Here is a 15333-nt window from a genome sequence, read left to right on the forward strand (position 1 = left end):
GGGTTTTGGGTTTTTGATTAGAGAGGTTTGGGAAGAGAGTGTAAGGAAGACAATGGCGGAAATGGGTAGTAGAGTGAGGTTGATGCTGATGATACAGAGTGGGTTAGGTCTTTGTGGAAGACAATAGGTTGAAGGGTATTATGGTCAATTTCACTGTCAAGTTAATGTCGTTAAGGCTCTTTTGACGAGAAGGGGGTCTTTGTATATTAGTTTCAAAAGTAAAGGAGGTCAATGTAAGTTTTGAAACTACAGGGGAGGTCCCTGTAATTAAGGCAAACCTCAGGGGAGGTTAGTGTAATTTACCCATTATTAAAAGAAAAACCATTCTTGTTCCAATTTTAATTATGAATTTGTTTTTTTTATAAATCATTTCTAGTAGTTGCCATATATATTGAGGGCTATGATGTTCTAATTCTTTTTCTATTATGTGGTTGTTGAATTGTGAGTTTTTACTTATATCTTCCAAGTGTATACATGGTGGATGTGTTGGTGTTAATGGGTTAGATGATAATGATTTCACGGTTTGAGCTCTATTTTAAGGAATCAGAGGAATGAATGTGTGTGTGTGTGTGTGTGTGTATGTGTGTGTGTGTTTTCAGAAAAAAGAGGCAACCTTGCTAGTAAGAGGAATAGAATGAACAGGGTTCTTCAAGTTTAGTATGTGAGTGTGTTCAAATATGTATCAAAATTGGTTCTTTATACACTTTTCGCTCATCTGCTCAGGATTGATGTGAAAATGTTCTGCTTGTCTTCAATTTATTCATATGGATTAACATCATATAAAATTTTGAATTTGTTAGAAAGAAACTTGAATTTTCTTTACTTTAAGACTGTTTCATACCTTTCAATTTTTTTGTTGAATTGTATAGATTAAATTGCTATTGGAACTAAGCTATGCAATTTTTTAAATAGCAACGATTATGTTTTAAATTTTGATTTGTTTGTAGATCCCTTTCTAAAGACCTGTCGAATACAGGAGATCTAGATTGTCGGGGAACCGTAGGACGATGAATCATGCCTCCAGTGGTGTATTAATTATTATCTGGGGTCGCTGTCAATTTGATAGAATTTTTATTTTTATTTTTATTTTTTTATGTTGTTGGTGCAAATCAAAAGGATAGTGTTTCTAAGGAAAAAAAATCTGGTTATGAATGTTGTTGCCAATTTGGCAAAATTGTTAAAATGTTGCAAAACGACATTGCAAAACTTGGGTTTAGTCTAAATTATCATTTTGTAATTATACAATGCAGATGATTGAGTTCGTTCATTCAATCTAAAGCATTATGCACAATGTTCTCCAAATAATCTTCTTCATTAGCTTTGGTTGGTCCACTAATTTGAAGGATGATCCACAAGAGGAAATCATTCCCAAAGAAAAAAAAATTGTAGCAACAAGAAATAAGAGAACTTCAAATACAATGACAGCACCTAAAGGTACCTTACCCGCCAACAAAACCATGATCCTCATGTGCCCGCGAACAACATTTAGGTTAAAAAAAAATAATTAAATTTTGATAGGAAAATTGATGTGACAACAGATATCTTTGTCTAACTTTTGGCTGACATTTTTTGGAAAGGCATTTGACGCACCATTAGAGGAGTGATTTTGTGAACCGAAGCCAATTTTTTCTCTTTGGCAAGGCATTTGACAAAACTATCAGAGTTGCTCTAATTCAGGTTATGCTGGTTTGGCCAGGTCGCCAATCCAAAAGTAATGCCCCCTAAGTATCAAAAGCAAAAATGCATACCCAAAAAAAAAAAAAAAAAAAAAAATTTGTAAGGGAAAAAGGATATAGAACTAATTCATAGAAAACTAGCTCTAATAATGACACTTCTCAATATAAAGACTGTTTGGTGCAATTTATTATTCTTTATTTTCAAATCTATGTTTTAACTGTTTAGTGCAGTTTTACTTACAACTTATTACAGAATAATAAATCCATTAAGTTGAAAATAAATCATTTATCTTCAAAGTGGACAAAGGCGTTTTTAGCTTTTATTTATTATCATTTATTCAACTTACAAAAAGATGCAAAAATCTAACCCAAACCAAACTAATCACAATTTATTATTAACTTTATTGAATTCAAATCCTCTCTCAAACTGATCCCAAGCCACAAACCCACTCAATTTAACATCTAAAATTCAATATTGATTGTTCACTACTAAGAATACAAGTTTTGAGCTCAACATTTGTGGACAATCTACTATGCCACTAATGTTTGTTGTCCACATGATGCAGTTCATATCAAGACAACACTTGCAGCAAAGACCTATGAACTGCAACAAGAGGAATGACATATTAGAAACTGATTTATAGAAATCTAGCAATCGAAACAAAGGAAAGAAAATAATCAAAGTGGTTCATTCATACTAGTAGAGATCAGAGAAATAGGGGAGAAACAAAATGGTTTCTCTATGACTTGAATGTGTGTTCTCATGGTTGTAGTCTAATTTTTTTTGGTGAAATTAGTCCAGTATGGAAATGGTAAGCCAAATGTAAAACTTGTTAAAGTTGTAAAAAAATTCATTTCCTAAACTAGCTGCTGTCAAAAATCATCGAACAAGACTTCCTTTTTGCTGAACTCATTTTGTTTCTAATTTTGTATTTCTACCTTCCTGAACAAAAAAATTCAGCAATAATCTCACCTAGTTAACTATATGAACAACTTAATAAAATTGAATGGATAGGGAAAAGAAGAAGAAATTCTCTCACCCACTCCTCATTATTCCAACAAAGTATTAATAACTGTAAGGAAGCAGTTAATATGTGATATTCAGATGGGCAATACGACCTGCAACATTAGGAACCAACCAACCAATTCAAGTATTTTGTTTTCTTTCCAAATAGAAGGCATTAATAGATTAACCCCCCAAAAAAAGTTTTTTGAAACATAAATATACCTTAGAAGCTCCAATCTATAAATTTATGCCATCTGTCTTTTAAACACCAATCTAACAAACCTTAAAATTCAAACCAAATTTCTATTTCTACAGTTAAAAATAAACAAATGCAACACCATGTTCTGAAGCTTCAATCTATAACTGCTTTATTGCTATAGCAGAAACTCATTAGCACCAAGTTCCAACACCAACTTAGCCTTAAAACCAGCCATTATATTTCACAAATTTCTTTAATGATAAATGAACAACATTTGAAGATGGTGATCCCCTCCATTGCAAATTTGTAATGGAGAGATTCCATTAAATCAATGATTTGCAATTAAATATACAGACTTACCTTACACCAAGAGTTCTTTTGCCTTCTCAACCAGGTAACATCTACATGAACCACAAAAAATAAAAATAGAAATGTTAAGAATCATGGTTATCACAAAACTAATCCATAAACCACAAAAAAATGGGGGGGAAAAATTGATGGAGGAAGACTTTCAATTACAAGGTACACATTGCATAAAAGAAACCGGTGCCAAATTATAAACATCATCGATTTAAAATTCGAATCTTACCAAATATAACATTGAACAATTCGAGCCTTACCAAAACTACCATTGAAAACTTCAAATATTGTCAGATATACTATCACACACTACAAATCTATCGATTAAAAAAAAAAAGTTCATGCAAAAGATCCCCATCAATTCAACACCGACACATGGCATTTAATACTAATCCAGTCGAATAAAGTTCATGCTAAAATTCTAACATACAATCATCATTTCCTCATATTTGATCCCAGTTTTTTATTGTCAATAAATTACTTCCTCTAATTTTCAAATCAAATAAGCATCGAAGTCCCAATACAAATTTTAAATAACAAATAAATCTAAAATTCCATCATTAAATAATTGACCATCTGTTTTTGGCATCGACCAAGTACCAACCTGTTGTTCGAAATCAAAATCATCCAAAATGCACAAGATGAATTTTACTGTTTAATAAATAACAAAAACGCACAACAAATAGGTGTAAAACCAAGTACTAGGAAGAAATCAATTCCTTGTCCTATCAAACAATACTTAGTTAACTTCTTTGCCATCTAGAATGACTCCTAAGCAATCTATAGAGGGTCTAAACCAAATGCAATTTAATTAAATCCTTTACATCCCGAACATGTTATTTGAATTGGGTTTGCTATGTTATAACTTCAACTATAATTAACTTATGGATTTACCTTTTATAGCTATAACTCATTCATCAAATAGATGGCCTGCTCCTTTCTTGTCTTGTCGTGCTGCCCTAATATACATCCCATTGATGTTTTCAGGACCGTGAGATAGATGACTAGGGGCCTGCCTTCATCTCTCTTTCAAGTTTAACCTTCTCTTTTGCTTCATTTCTTCTGGACCTTTCTGTTTTCCTCGTTTGCCAGCAGTGTGAATTGCGTCTGTTGCTATGATCACCCGAGGATTGCCTTTTCTTGCTGCCTCAAAGTGTTCACACCACACCTGTAAATCAAAAATTACAAAATGGCAAACAATTCTAATCGTAGGAACCTTTAAAAGAAACAAAATAAAGAAAAAGAAAAGAGAAAAGCGAAATGCAATGCCTTTACATGTAGAGATGTAAGATGAAGAACGATGATGTTATCAGCCAAAATTACTTTGATCAGTCCAAACACTTCCATTCCAAGAATTTGTTAATTGTGAATTAAACTACTCCATCTAAATTAAACAATAAACCTTCCTCAAACTATGAATTTTTAAATCAATGAATTGTAAACCCACTTCTTGTAATGAAATTTGGAGGATTCAATCTGAAGCATCATACCAAATCAAAACAAATAATAATAATAATAATAAATAAAACTGAAAACCTGAACCCAGATTTGAACTAGTATCCCTTTACCCTTAACCTCAAGAGGTTTTAAGATGATTAATGTTTGTTTTGTTCGACTAATTGCATACATTTTTTCTGTTGTGAGGTGCCTTGTTAGTCCTTTTTGTGCACTATGCCAAAGGTTAGGTGTTATTCAATGGTTAGGTGTTATACAATATTGCTGCTGTTTGTGTAAATATATTTCGGGATTATTCATTATTTATTATTTATTGTTCGTTGTAATTTGTTTTAGAGTTTTAACTTACTTGGAAAAGTACTTGGCATCAATTTTGATGCATCTGCTACTGCCGTTGAGGTTATTACTATTTTCGTTATTGTTCTTGATCTCCAATCCCCTTATTTTAATGCATTATACGAAGTTTGCCAATACTGTGCTATCAATTATTAATTCTTAAAAGAAAATGAACAAATAAGCACACCAGCCAATGCTTTGCTATCAATTAAATGCAAATAATAAAAAAGCACACCTGTAAGTACCCTATTATCAATTAAAATTAAATAAATAAATAAAAAAACACACCCACCAGTGCCCTGCTATAAATTAAAATCAAACAAATAAATAAACACACCCGCCAGTGCCCTGCTATCAATCAAATAAACAAAAAACAAAAAGACGGTACACCTGTAAGTATCCTACTATCAATCAAAATAAGCAAATAAAATAAAAGCACACCTGCCAGTGCCCTGCTATCAATTCAAAAAAAATAAATTCAAAAACACAAAAGCAAGTACCCTACTATCAATTAACATGAAACAAATAAATAAAATAGCACACCCGCCATTTCCTTGCTATTAATTGCAAACAAACAAACAAAAAAAACAACACACCCGCAAGTATCTTGCTATCAATTAAAATAAACAAATAAATAAAAAAGCACACCTACCAGTGCTCTGCTATCAATTCAAAGCAAATAAATTCAAAAACACAAAAGCAAGTACCCTACTATCAATTAACATGAAACAAATAAATCAAATAGCACACCCGCCAGTGCCATGCTATTAATTGGAAAAGAAAAGAAAAGAAAAGAAAAGAAAAGAAAAGACAGCACACCCGCAAGTATCCTACTATCAATTAAAATAAACAAATAAATAAAAAAGCACACCCACCAGTGCCTCGCTATCAATTCAAATCAAATAAATTCAAAAACATAGAAGCAAGTACCCTACTATCAATTAAAATGAAACAAATAAATAAAATAGCACACCCGCCAACGCTTTGTTATTAATTCAAAAAAAAAAAAAAAAAGGCAATACACCCTCAAGTATCCTATTATCAATTAAAATAAACAAACAAAACAAAACACACCCGCCAGTGCCTTGCTATTAATTAAAAGCAAATAAATTAAAAAGCACACCTGCTAATGCAACCGCTAGGGAGGAAGAGATGGAGGAGGTATAGCTTTACTTCTACGTTAAGATGGAGAAATTGAGGACCTATGACAAGCAAAAACAGAACATTGAAATAGAGGTAGTAAAGAAGACAATACTCAAGGAAATTAATGATTATGGGGAGAAAATAAAGAATCTACGTACGAAAAATATTATTTTGCACATCTTTTGACATTAACAAACTGAATAAGCAATAACAGAGATGAAAGTCTACTACCTTTGTTCAAAGTATCAATAACTATTTCATAAATAAACACTTAAACAAATGTACCACAACTAACCGTTTGACTACTTCAACAAAAAATTAAATAAAAATATATACAAAAAAAATTATTTAATTGGATGAACTATTGGATTATTTGATAGATCATAACTTGGTTAATTTCTTAGTAGTTTCCTGTGTCAAAGGTGAAGCTGAGTAGCTTCTAAATGGATGGACTATCGGATTATTTTTTTTAAAACTTCGTATCCGACCTATAGAACTATTGGACTACTAGATTTGGATTATTGTTATTGGATTTTCTGATCTTGATAGAACCTTTATGTTGTGTTTGGATCATAGATGTGAGTAGAGATTTGGAAAGGAAATGGAAAAATATGGGTGAAATGTCAATGAACTATAATTACATTCGACACACCTTTTCCCTTTCCCTTTCCAAATCCCTAGCTAAATCTATGATCGAAACATAACATTAAGGAAATATGATGGTTTCAGCGTCATAGAAAGCAAAGCACATGCACATAATTTTCTTCTTCTTTTGTGCTAGTTTATTATTTTCCAAAAAAATTTAAAATAAAATAAAATGTGGGAGCGTATTTTCCAAATGATTTGAGCCAATATCAGTCTATATGTCATAGTTACATGAAGTTATATATCATAAAGTGAGTAATTATAAATGACAGCAACTATGGCTTTGGTTATAATTCTTGCTTAACAAAAATTATTTGTATGTAGAAAAGTTCCTAGAATTTGAATGTTTGGTATAGATTTAACTTGATGTCACGTGGACCACACCCTATATCAATCTAATCCACCCCTTTAAAATTCTATACATTTTTCTAAGTATTTTTTTTGGTTATGTAAAATTGTTGTTTACTTAAATAGCATAACTTAGTTTCATTCCTAGTAATTTTCTATGTCAAAAAGGAAGATGAGTTGCTTTTAATTAGGTTGACTATGTGATTGTTGTTATTGGATTTTCTAATCTTTATAAAGCCTTTCTGGAAATCCGATATTTTGATTTGAGCATCATAGAAATCATATTCTTATAAAATTCCAAAATCTTGTTATGAAGATCATTGATGATGCTAATAATGACAGCTAATAAAATTGTTAAATTCTAATATTTTGCAAAATATATTTTCAAATTGTTTTTTGTTGTTATGTATTCAATTTTCTCTTCTCCGGTAATGTGATTTACAATTTATCACTATTCTATCTCTTCATTTGGGACAATAGAAAGCCATTGGATTTTTTAATATTATACATTGGGTGTGTTGCGTATGTTGGTATAATAAATAATATTTTTTTCTAAATTTATATAGAAAATCATTGGTTTTCCCATTCATTATGAATTACATTGAGTTGAATGTTAAGCAGACCCCTACTCAATCTGATGGAATTCCAAACAAATCTAAAATTAATATTAAAATAATATGTGCATAGATAATGCACCAACAGCATCCAATCATGAGAAGAATTGTATATCAATCAAATAAAGATCCTCAAATGCAGAGGTAAAATATGCAACTATTAATCCAGTAGGGGAATATTACATTCAATCACAATCCAAAAGCACCAATATTAGAAGTATAACATAACAAGAAACGAAAAACTATAAACATAAATAGATTTCAACAAGTAAATAAGAAATTGCAATCTCATATCAATTACACGAGAACAAAATTCAATTAACCATACATCAAATTTCACAAACCCAAGCCAAATTTGAAGTATATATCTATATATATGGAACCAAAACAACAACCAAATCAAACAAACATGCAAAAACAAAAGCTATTCATACATATTTTCCTAAATTTAGAAACCAACCACTCCAACTAAGGTAGTTTTGAAGAAGGGGAAACAAGAATCGGGAAAGGAAATAGGGTTAACAAAAAGGGATTTTGGTCTAGGGTTTCATAGAATACGGTTGAAGAAAGGCGAGAGAAACGAGTTGCAAAGAGTGACATAGCGAGAGATTCATACCTTCAGGCAAAGTTTTTACATGCAAAAAATAGATATGGAACAATCAGTAAAAAAGATGCACTTCGCGGGATGGTCTTCTAGGGTAGACAAGATCGCCGGAGTTGTATCTGAAAACGGGAGGGTTTCGGACCAAATAACATAGGGTTTTGGCAAAACAACGTGAGCCTTTGTGGGGAGGAGGGAAGCACAATCAGTAAAAGGGAAAGGAAAAAAAAAAAGTAACCGGTTGAGAAGGTATTCAATTTTTTTAATTAAATTATGATTCAAATTAATTTATAGATATCTAAAAGTTTAAAAGTAAGGTGCACATGATATGTACATTTAATGAGGTGCACAATCCTTAATACTCTAATAATTGAACATAAAGTCATTCACAAAGATGACTTTCAAATGTTTATTGGATTTAAATCATGTAGGCACATTTGAAATAACTCCTTCCTGAACGTTGATCCAATCTGGATGACCATCATTACGCATTCATTTCTGACTTTCCACAGTTCCCAGAAAATTGGTAAAGGTATCTTATATATAACAATTCTTGTGTCTTCTTGGATTTTTAAATAAATCAATGAGTTCCATGAAATAAGTTGGCTCTACAAGAACAAATATTAACCATTCCAAATCGAATTGCATCACCTTCTTTGAATGCATCTTCATGAACTTACAATATCCAATTGTTTGTCTGTGAGCTTGTGAACAATAAAACCTTAATGGGTTTATACAGGAACATCAAAATATCCATTCGTTTCTCAGTTTATACAATTCCTAGAAAATTACTAAAGGTCCACATCCCAAACCACTTTAATTTTCTTTCTCATAGGAAAATCAAGCTACCACAAGAGTAATTGTTAGAAACATAAAACAGATTTCAATAAACAATAAAAAATTACAGTCTCATATCAGTTACATGACTACAAAATTCAATTACCCACACATTAGATTTCACACACAAGCCAAATTTCAAGTGTATATATATATGGAATCAAAACAACTAACAAACATAAAAAAACCTAAACCTATTCAAATCATATTTTCCTAATTTTATAAACCAACCCAGTGAGTTCACAAAGGTGAAAGGGGCAGTTTCGAAGAAAGGGATTTCGGTCTAGAGTTTCATAGAATGGAGATGGAGAAAGGGAGAGAAACAAGTTGGAGAGAGAGACAGAGACATATATTGAGGCATGTAGCTTACTAAAACGTGGAGGAAAAGAAAAGGGCAGAGGAATAAACTCACTCTTCGATGCTTGGCGTGGAGGAGGTCCGGCAAGATCTTGTAAAGATCTTCGTCAACAGCTTTGGGAGCTTTTCTCCGTGGCGGAGGATACGGCGGCGAAAGCAAAACAGGTCTCGACAGTGGCAAGGGCAGAGGCGACGACCGGGAGAGAGAGAGAGAGAGAGATTTCTAAAAACGTTTGGGATGAAGAAAAGGTCTAGGGATTTGTCCAAATTAATGAAGGAATTTTTATTTTGACAAAATTTGGATGTTTGTTCCAAATTTTTGGAGAAAATTATTTGGGGGAATTATGTAATAATCCTTATAAAAAAAATTAAAACATTTAGAGTCTTATAATAAAAAATAAATTATTAATTTATAATTTTGTCAATTTATACTCAATATTTTTTTATTTCTTTTTAATATAAATCCTTCATCTATTTTTATTAAGTAAAATTAATAAAAAATAGTATTTTACTCATCAACTACAAAATGTATAATCACACCATTAATTGGCGTAACAAAAATATTTAAAATTTTAAAAACCACAAATATCGTAATCAAGTCCCAAGGTTTTGTAATATAAAACACAATATATATAACGGCATCACTAATTGACGTAACAAAATTGTTTAAAATTATAGAAAATCACAAATGTCGTAACTAATTCCCAAAATTTTGTAACATTAACCAAGAATTATGTAACTATCCACTAATTGGTGCAACAAAAACATCTAAAAATTTTAAAAACCACAAATGTTATAACCAACTCACAAAATTTAATAACATTAATTACAAAATGCGTAACTGTACCACTAATTGGCATAATAAAAATAATCAAAAGTCTTACAAATCACAAATGTCATAACCAACCCATAAAATTTCATAATATCAATCACAAAATGCGTAGCACAACTAATTGATGTAGCAAAAATATTCAAATTTTTTATAAACTACAAATATCGTAATCCAGCAACAAAATTTCATAATAATTATCATAAAATGACTAACAAATCACTAAAAATTCTAGAATTACCAATCGGGATCTCTCATGATACAGAGAAAACAAAATGTAACAACAATCATTAAGTAATTTAATCAATGACTTAAAGCCATAGAACAGAAAATGAGAGTTAGAGAAGATTAACCAGTAGAGTGAAAGGAAAGGGAATATGAGAAAGAGAGACTGAACGGGCTTACCGGCTGTGAAAATGACGTCAAAGTTGGTGTCATTTTCGATAAGGAACATTGGAGATATCTACAATAATAGTAAGGAATGAGAGAGATGCTTGAGGGATGAAGAGGACTGAGATGGCAAAACAATACAACAACATGTGTAATATTCATTTTTAACAGTTCTATAACACATATACAAATTGATAATAACAAAACCTTTCAAATCATAACTACGGCCAAAGGTTTGTGTATGTATGACATATTAATGTGAAAGAGCTAGAGTTTCGAGATAAATGCATTTACTAGATAGAGAAATGTCATTAGAATGAATAGTGTTGAAATAGACAGAGAGAGTAGTGACGAGTTCCAGGATTTATTACAGAGACACAGGAGTAGAGAGATGAAGAATCCAGTGAGGAAGAACTATCAACGATGATCGTTCGATGATAACTAGGACAAATCAAGGGAAAGAAAATTGAGTGGAGAAAAAAACGAAGAAAAGTTGGGAAAAAAATTTGAGAGAAAAATTATTTAGTAGAATAAAATAAAATCACGTCACAGATAATTTTTTTCAACATATTTTTTATTAAAATTTAGTTAAATTATATATATATATATGTCTATAAGTGTATATAGATATTTTAAAAAGTATATCGTTTGTATATTATTATTTCTATTATATTTAATGAAGATACTATGACTACAAATAAATCTAAAATAGAGATAGGTGATCAATTGCAATTGTCACTTAGGGATAACACTTCAAAATTAATTGAAAGAGTTGAGAGTTCAAAGAGAATGAGAGTTTGAGAGACAAATTTGTTTGTGAGAAATAAAATGAGAGAGGGGTGGTATTTATAGGACTTGAGAGGGAGGGGTTAATTTATATATATATAAATAAAAATAAAATAAAATTGGCTAGGTGTGGAATTAACTGTTAGATGACTGTTTCAAATTTTTTTTGTTTTAAATTTTTGACCATTGCAGTGACAGAGGGGCAGGGAGCCATTTGGATTGGGTTGAGCCAAATAGGGAAAAAGAATTTGGGCCGAGCTCACGGGATGGAGCGCATTCCATAACACACCAGGGCCGCGCTGGGCTCTAGAACACCTAGCCTAGGGTCTTAGGTTGGGCTTAGGCTTGGGTTTGGTTGGGCCGACCCAGGGCGCAAGCGGACTTGGGGTGTGCCGCAAGCTCGTGGGCCAAATTTACACCCCTATTTGTGGGTAGTGGTTATGAGATATGTGATTAGTTGTTATGATATATGTGATGTTGGTTATCAGACAAAGGGTGTTGGTTATTACATATGTTGGTAAAGGTAATGAGATATATAATTAGTGATTATGAGATAAGTGATTATGGTTATGAGCAGAATAGTGTAGTTATAAGTCAAAAGAGTGTTTGGATATAAGATATGTGATTAGTGGTTATGAGATATGTAATGTTGGTTATGATCAAAGTAGTATGGTTATGAAATATTTGATTAGTAGTTATGATATATATGACTAAGTTATGATCAATTTAATTATAGTTATGAAGAAATATGATTTTGGCTCATAACTATAAAAAGTGACCTGTTTAGCAGGTCACTTTTAATGATGTGGCTCAATCTTAGCCATTGATTTTCTATGTACCGTACATTTTTTTGAACAAAATGTACTATAGACTTTGATGAACTTTGGGAAAATTTTAGGTGGGTTTGGAAAATGGACTAGGATTCTCCACATAATCACCCTTGCAATAATCTTGCAATGGTAGTTTAGGTAAGTATTTTAAGCTCAAAACATGATTGGTGATGGTGCAATGCTTTAAAGCCCAAAACAACAAGATTATTGCTTGAAAAGTATTCTATGGTTTTAGTAGGTTTTTTGCTTCCTTTTTTCTTCTTTTTTTTTTTTTTTTGGGAAGGAATACTAGTTAAAAAAATGTGATGCTTTTAACAAATGCTAAAGAAATTACTTTTTTTTTGGTTAATGAGAAAGGATAATCTTTACCTTTAACAATTTCTAAACAAGCCACTGCCAAGCAGACAAAAATGGGTTGAAGAAATTAGAAAGTGGTTTGACTATGCTTTGTGGAGACAAGTGGGGTGTCTTTGTTTGAACTCCATAGTTATCTAGTTAACAGGCTTATGGATTTTGAAAAACCTAGTCACAACTGTACTTTCAAAGCAATAGAATTGAGATGCACAGAAAATATACAAGGGATATGTAACCACACATTAAAGATATTTCCTTCTATGTTTTGAAACCATATTTATAAGGCTACAACTACATATCTAACAAGTTTATACAGCTTAAAAATGGGATTAAGGAACCAAAATATCTAGAAGTTTGTTTGAGACAAAATGAAGATTTTCCATTAATTAGCATTGACATCACCTGTAACAACCCAGGCAGTGTAGAGTTTAGGTAGTGGAATGTACATCTAGTGACCAGCAAGCTCTTTAAGACTGGAATGACAAATCAAATCCTTACCCAAAACTAGAACCAGAAGATATTTCAATGATGTCCAGTTAGTTCAATAATGCAACAGCCCCTGACTAGGATGTTGCCCATTAAGCGGGTTGTGTTCATCGCTAACATGTCATAAGCACAAACCAGTATCAGGTAGAATATGAAAAACCCACTACACCTTGTTTTCTCAAAACAAGTTGTGTTTTTCAGAAAAATAAAACCCCAAAAAATAATAATAATAATAAATATATGAAACAGCCTGTCACACCCCAAACCTGGGTATGACCAGCCGTGGCCCACAGGGCCTTAGCCCAAGGCACACGTTAGCCTAAACACGAATCCATAATCACATAGAATAACTGTAACAATAGTCCAGTAAAAATAAATCAAAGCTCAATCCCATGACATGTCACAAGTATGTATGGCAAAACAAGCCATAACCAACTTTCAAAAATATATACTAAATGGAACACAACCCGCCTATAAAATAAAATAATTCTAAATAAAATTCAACCACAACGTATGCTCAAAACCGACATAACAAGCTAAAACAAAATAAATGAATGTCCTAGAGGTCCATGCAATTGAGTCCCCACTATGCCATGAGTCCACTCTAAGTCCTTCTAACACTTAGAAATGATGAATAACTAAGTTAGCTGATAGCTCAGTGAGTAGAAGTATGAATAGTAAATACAGTTTTGAAAACAAGGTTCAAATCCAAAATAAAATATATATCACAGAAACTAGATTGACATACAATTTTGATAAAGACAATCTGTTTCAAAAAGAAAGTTCCACAGTTCAACTATTAAAATACTCATGTCTTTCAAGAACATAACAAATGACATTCTCCACTTAAAACAGATTACAACATGATCATCAATAATTTACTGGGTACCAAGAATAACAAGTAACATGTCACAGTTCTCAAGGCAATAAACCCGTTGGATTCAATATCGAATCAAGAATCATCCTCGGGGTGGCAACCCGGGTCTTTTCTCTAAGACGATTCGATTGAAGGTCACTCAGCCTAGCCCAGGTCTTTTCTTTACATTCGTTGAGCACTAGAGTCATCACAGCCCAACCCGGATCTGTTCCCTAGTAGCCAAAGTCACCACACACTGTGGAATAATTTCCCTCAACTTCTATATATAGACGGTCTCAATCATTCATACAATTCAGTTTCGCAAAACATGATAGTTCACCAAGATAAACATGAGACCATAACAAATAGTTTACAATATGCCAAGTTTACACATGTTTCATAAATAAATTAATTCCATTGATAATATAATAATTTTATCAAAATAGTTTAGAACTGAAACAATAATTTAATTTTCTAACAGTTCAGGGTAGGGGAACATTTATAAAAATATGTGGCATGCAACTACTCACATGAAAATGGAATAATATAATCCTCGAATAGAGTATTAAGTCCAACTAGTGCCCTGACCCAAGTATGAAAGCTACACGACACTATTAATTTAAAAAAATACTAAAGAATAAGAAACTAAGTAACCCCAAGTTAAAGTCTACTATCCCGGCTCAACCCAACTCACCGTTACTTTTAAATAATACCTAAGTTCATGTTCTTCAAGGTCTAAAATTACCCAAGACATGGGTTCAGATCGAAATTTAATTAGATGTAACTTTAAGATAAACTAAAATTTAAAACAAGTTTTCCCAATCTATTCGCTAACTTCGAAAATTAAAAACCCACTCCACGCTATTAGAAAAATTCCAAAACCCTTCAGATATCAACTAATATATCCTAAGATTCAAACCCAATTGGTTTTACTTGATTCGCTTGTCAAAATAATTATTTACAATTACTTATATCCATAGAGGTCGCTTTTTGCAGCACTTTAAAGAAGTTAACGATTCTCTTAGTATGCACAAGCAATCAAAGCAAGGCCAAATATTTAAGAAACTAAACTCAAAACCGATTCTAATGGCGCTAATTTGATAATTTTAAAATTTATACCCAAAGAGAACGACACTTCGGAAGTTACTGTTTTGTACTAGTTTCCTGGACAGATTTGAACGCATCAGTTTATATGGATTTTGACTCCCAAAAATTATAAAAATTC

General features: G+C 31.9%; 1 protein-coding gene across 18 annotated transcripts in view; it reads right to left on the bottom strand.

The window, feature by feature from the left end:
• Window positions 1-1974: 1974 nt before the first annotated feature.
• LOC114287012 (putative phosphoribosylformylglycinamidine synthase, chloroplastic/mitochondrial) overlaps window positions 1975-15333 on the bottom strand; it is a 21324-nt gene continuing 7965 nt past the window's right edge. For 3 of the 18 annotated variants that reach the window (XR_014340952.1, XR_014340947.1, XR_014340950.1), the window contains 5 exons: window positions 10812-10869; window positions 6156-6234; window positions 4136-4409; window positions 3242-3282; window positions 1975-2280 (listed from right to left, as the gene is read on the bottom strand). The gene's annotated coding sequence lies outside the window, so the exon portion shown is untranslated. Of the gene's footprint in view, window positions 2281-3241; window positions 3283-4135; window positions 4410-6155; window positions 6235-10811; window positions 10870-13953; window positions 14365-15333 lie in introns of those variants that run through there. The other 15 variants (XR_014340948.1, XR_014340946.1, XR_014340951.1 and 12 more) reach the window with 6 other exon arrangements.

This window comes from Camellia sinensis, chromosome 9 (genome assembly GCF_055761805.1).
Source record: "Camellia sinensis isolate YWXY chromosome 9, ASM5576180v1, whole genome shotgun sequence".
NCBI lineage: Eukaryota > Viridiplantae > Streptophyta > Magnoliopsida > Ericales > Theaceae > Camellia > Camellia sinensis.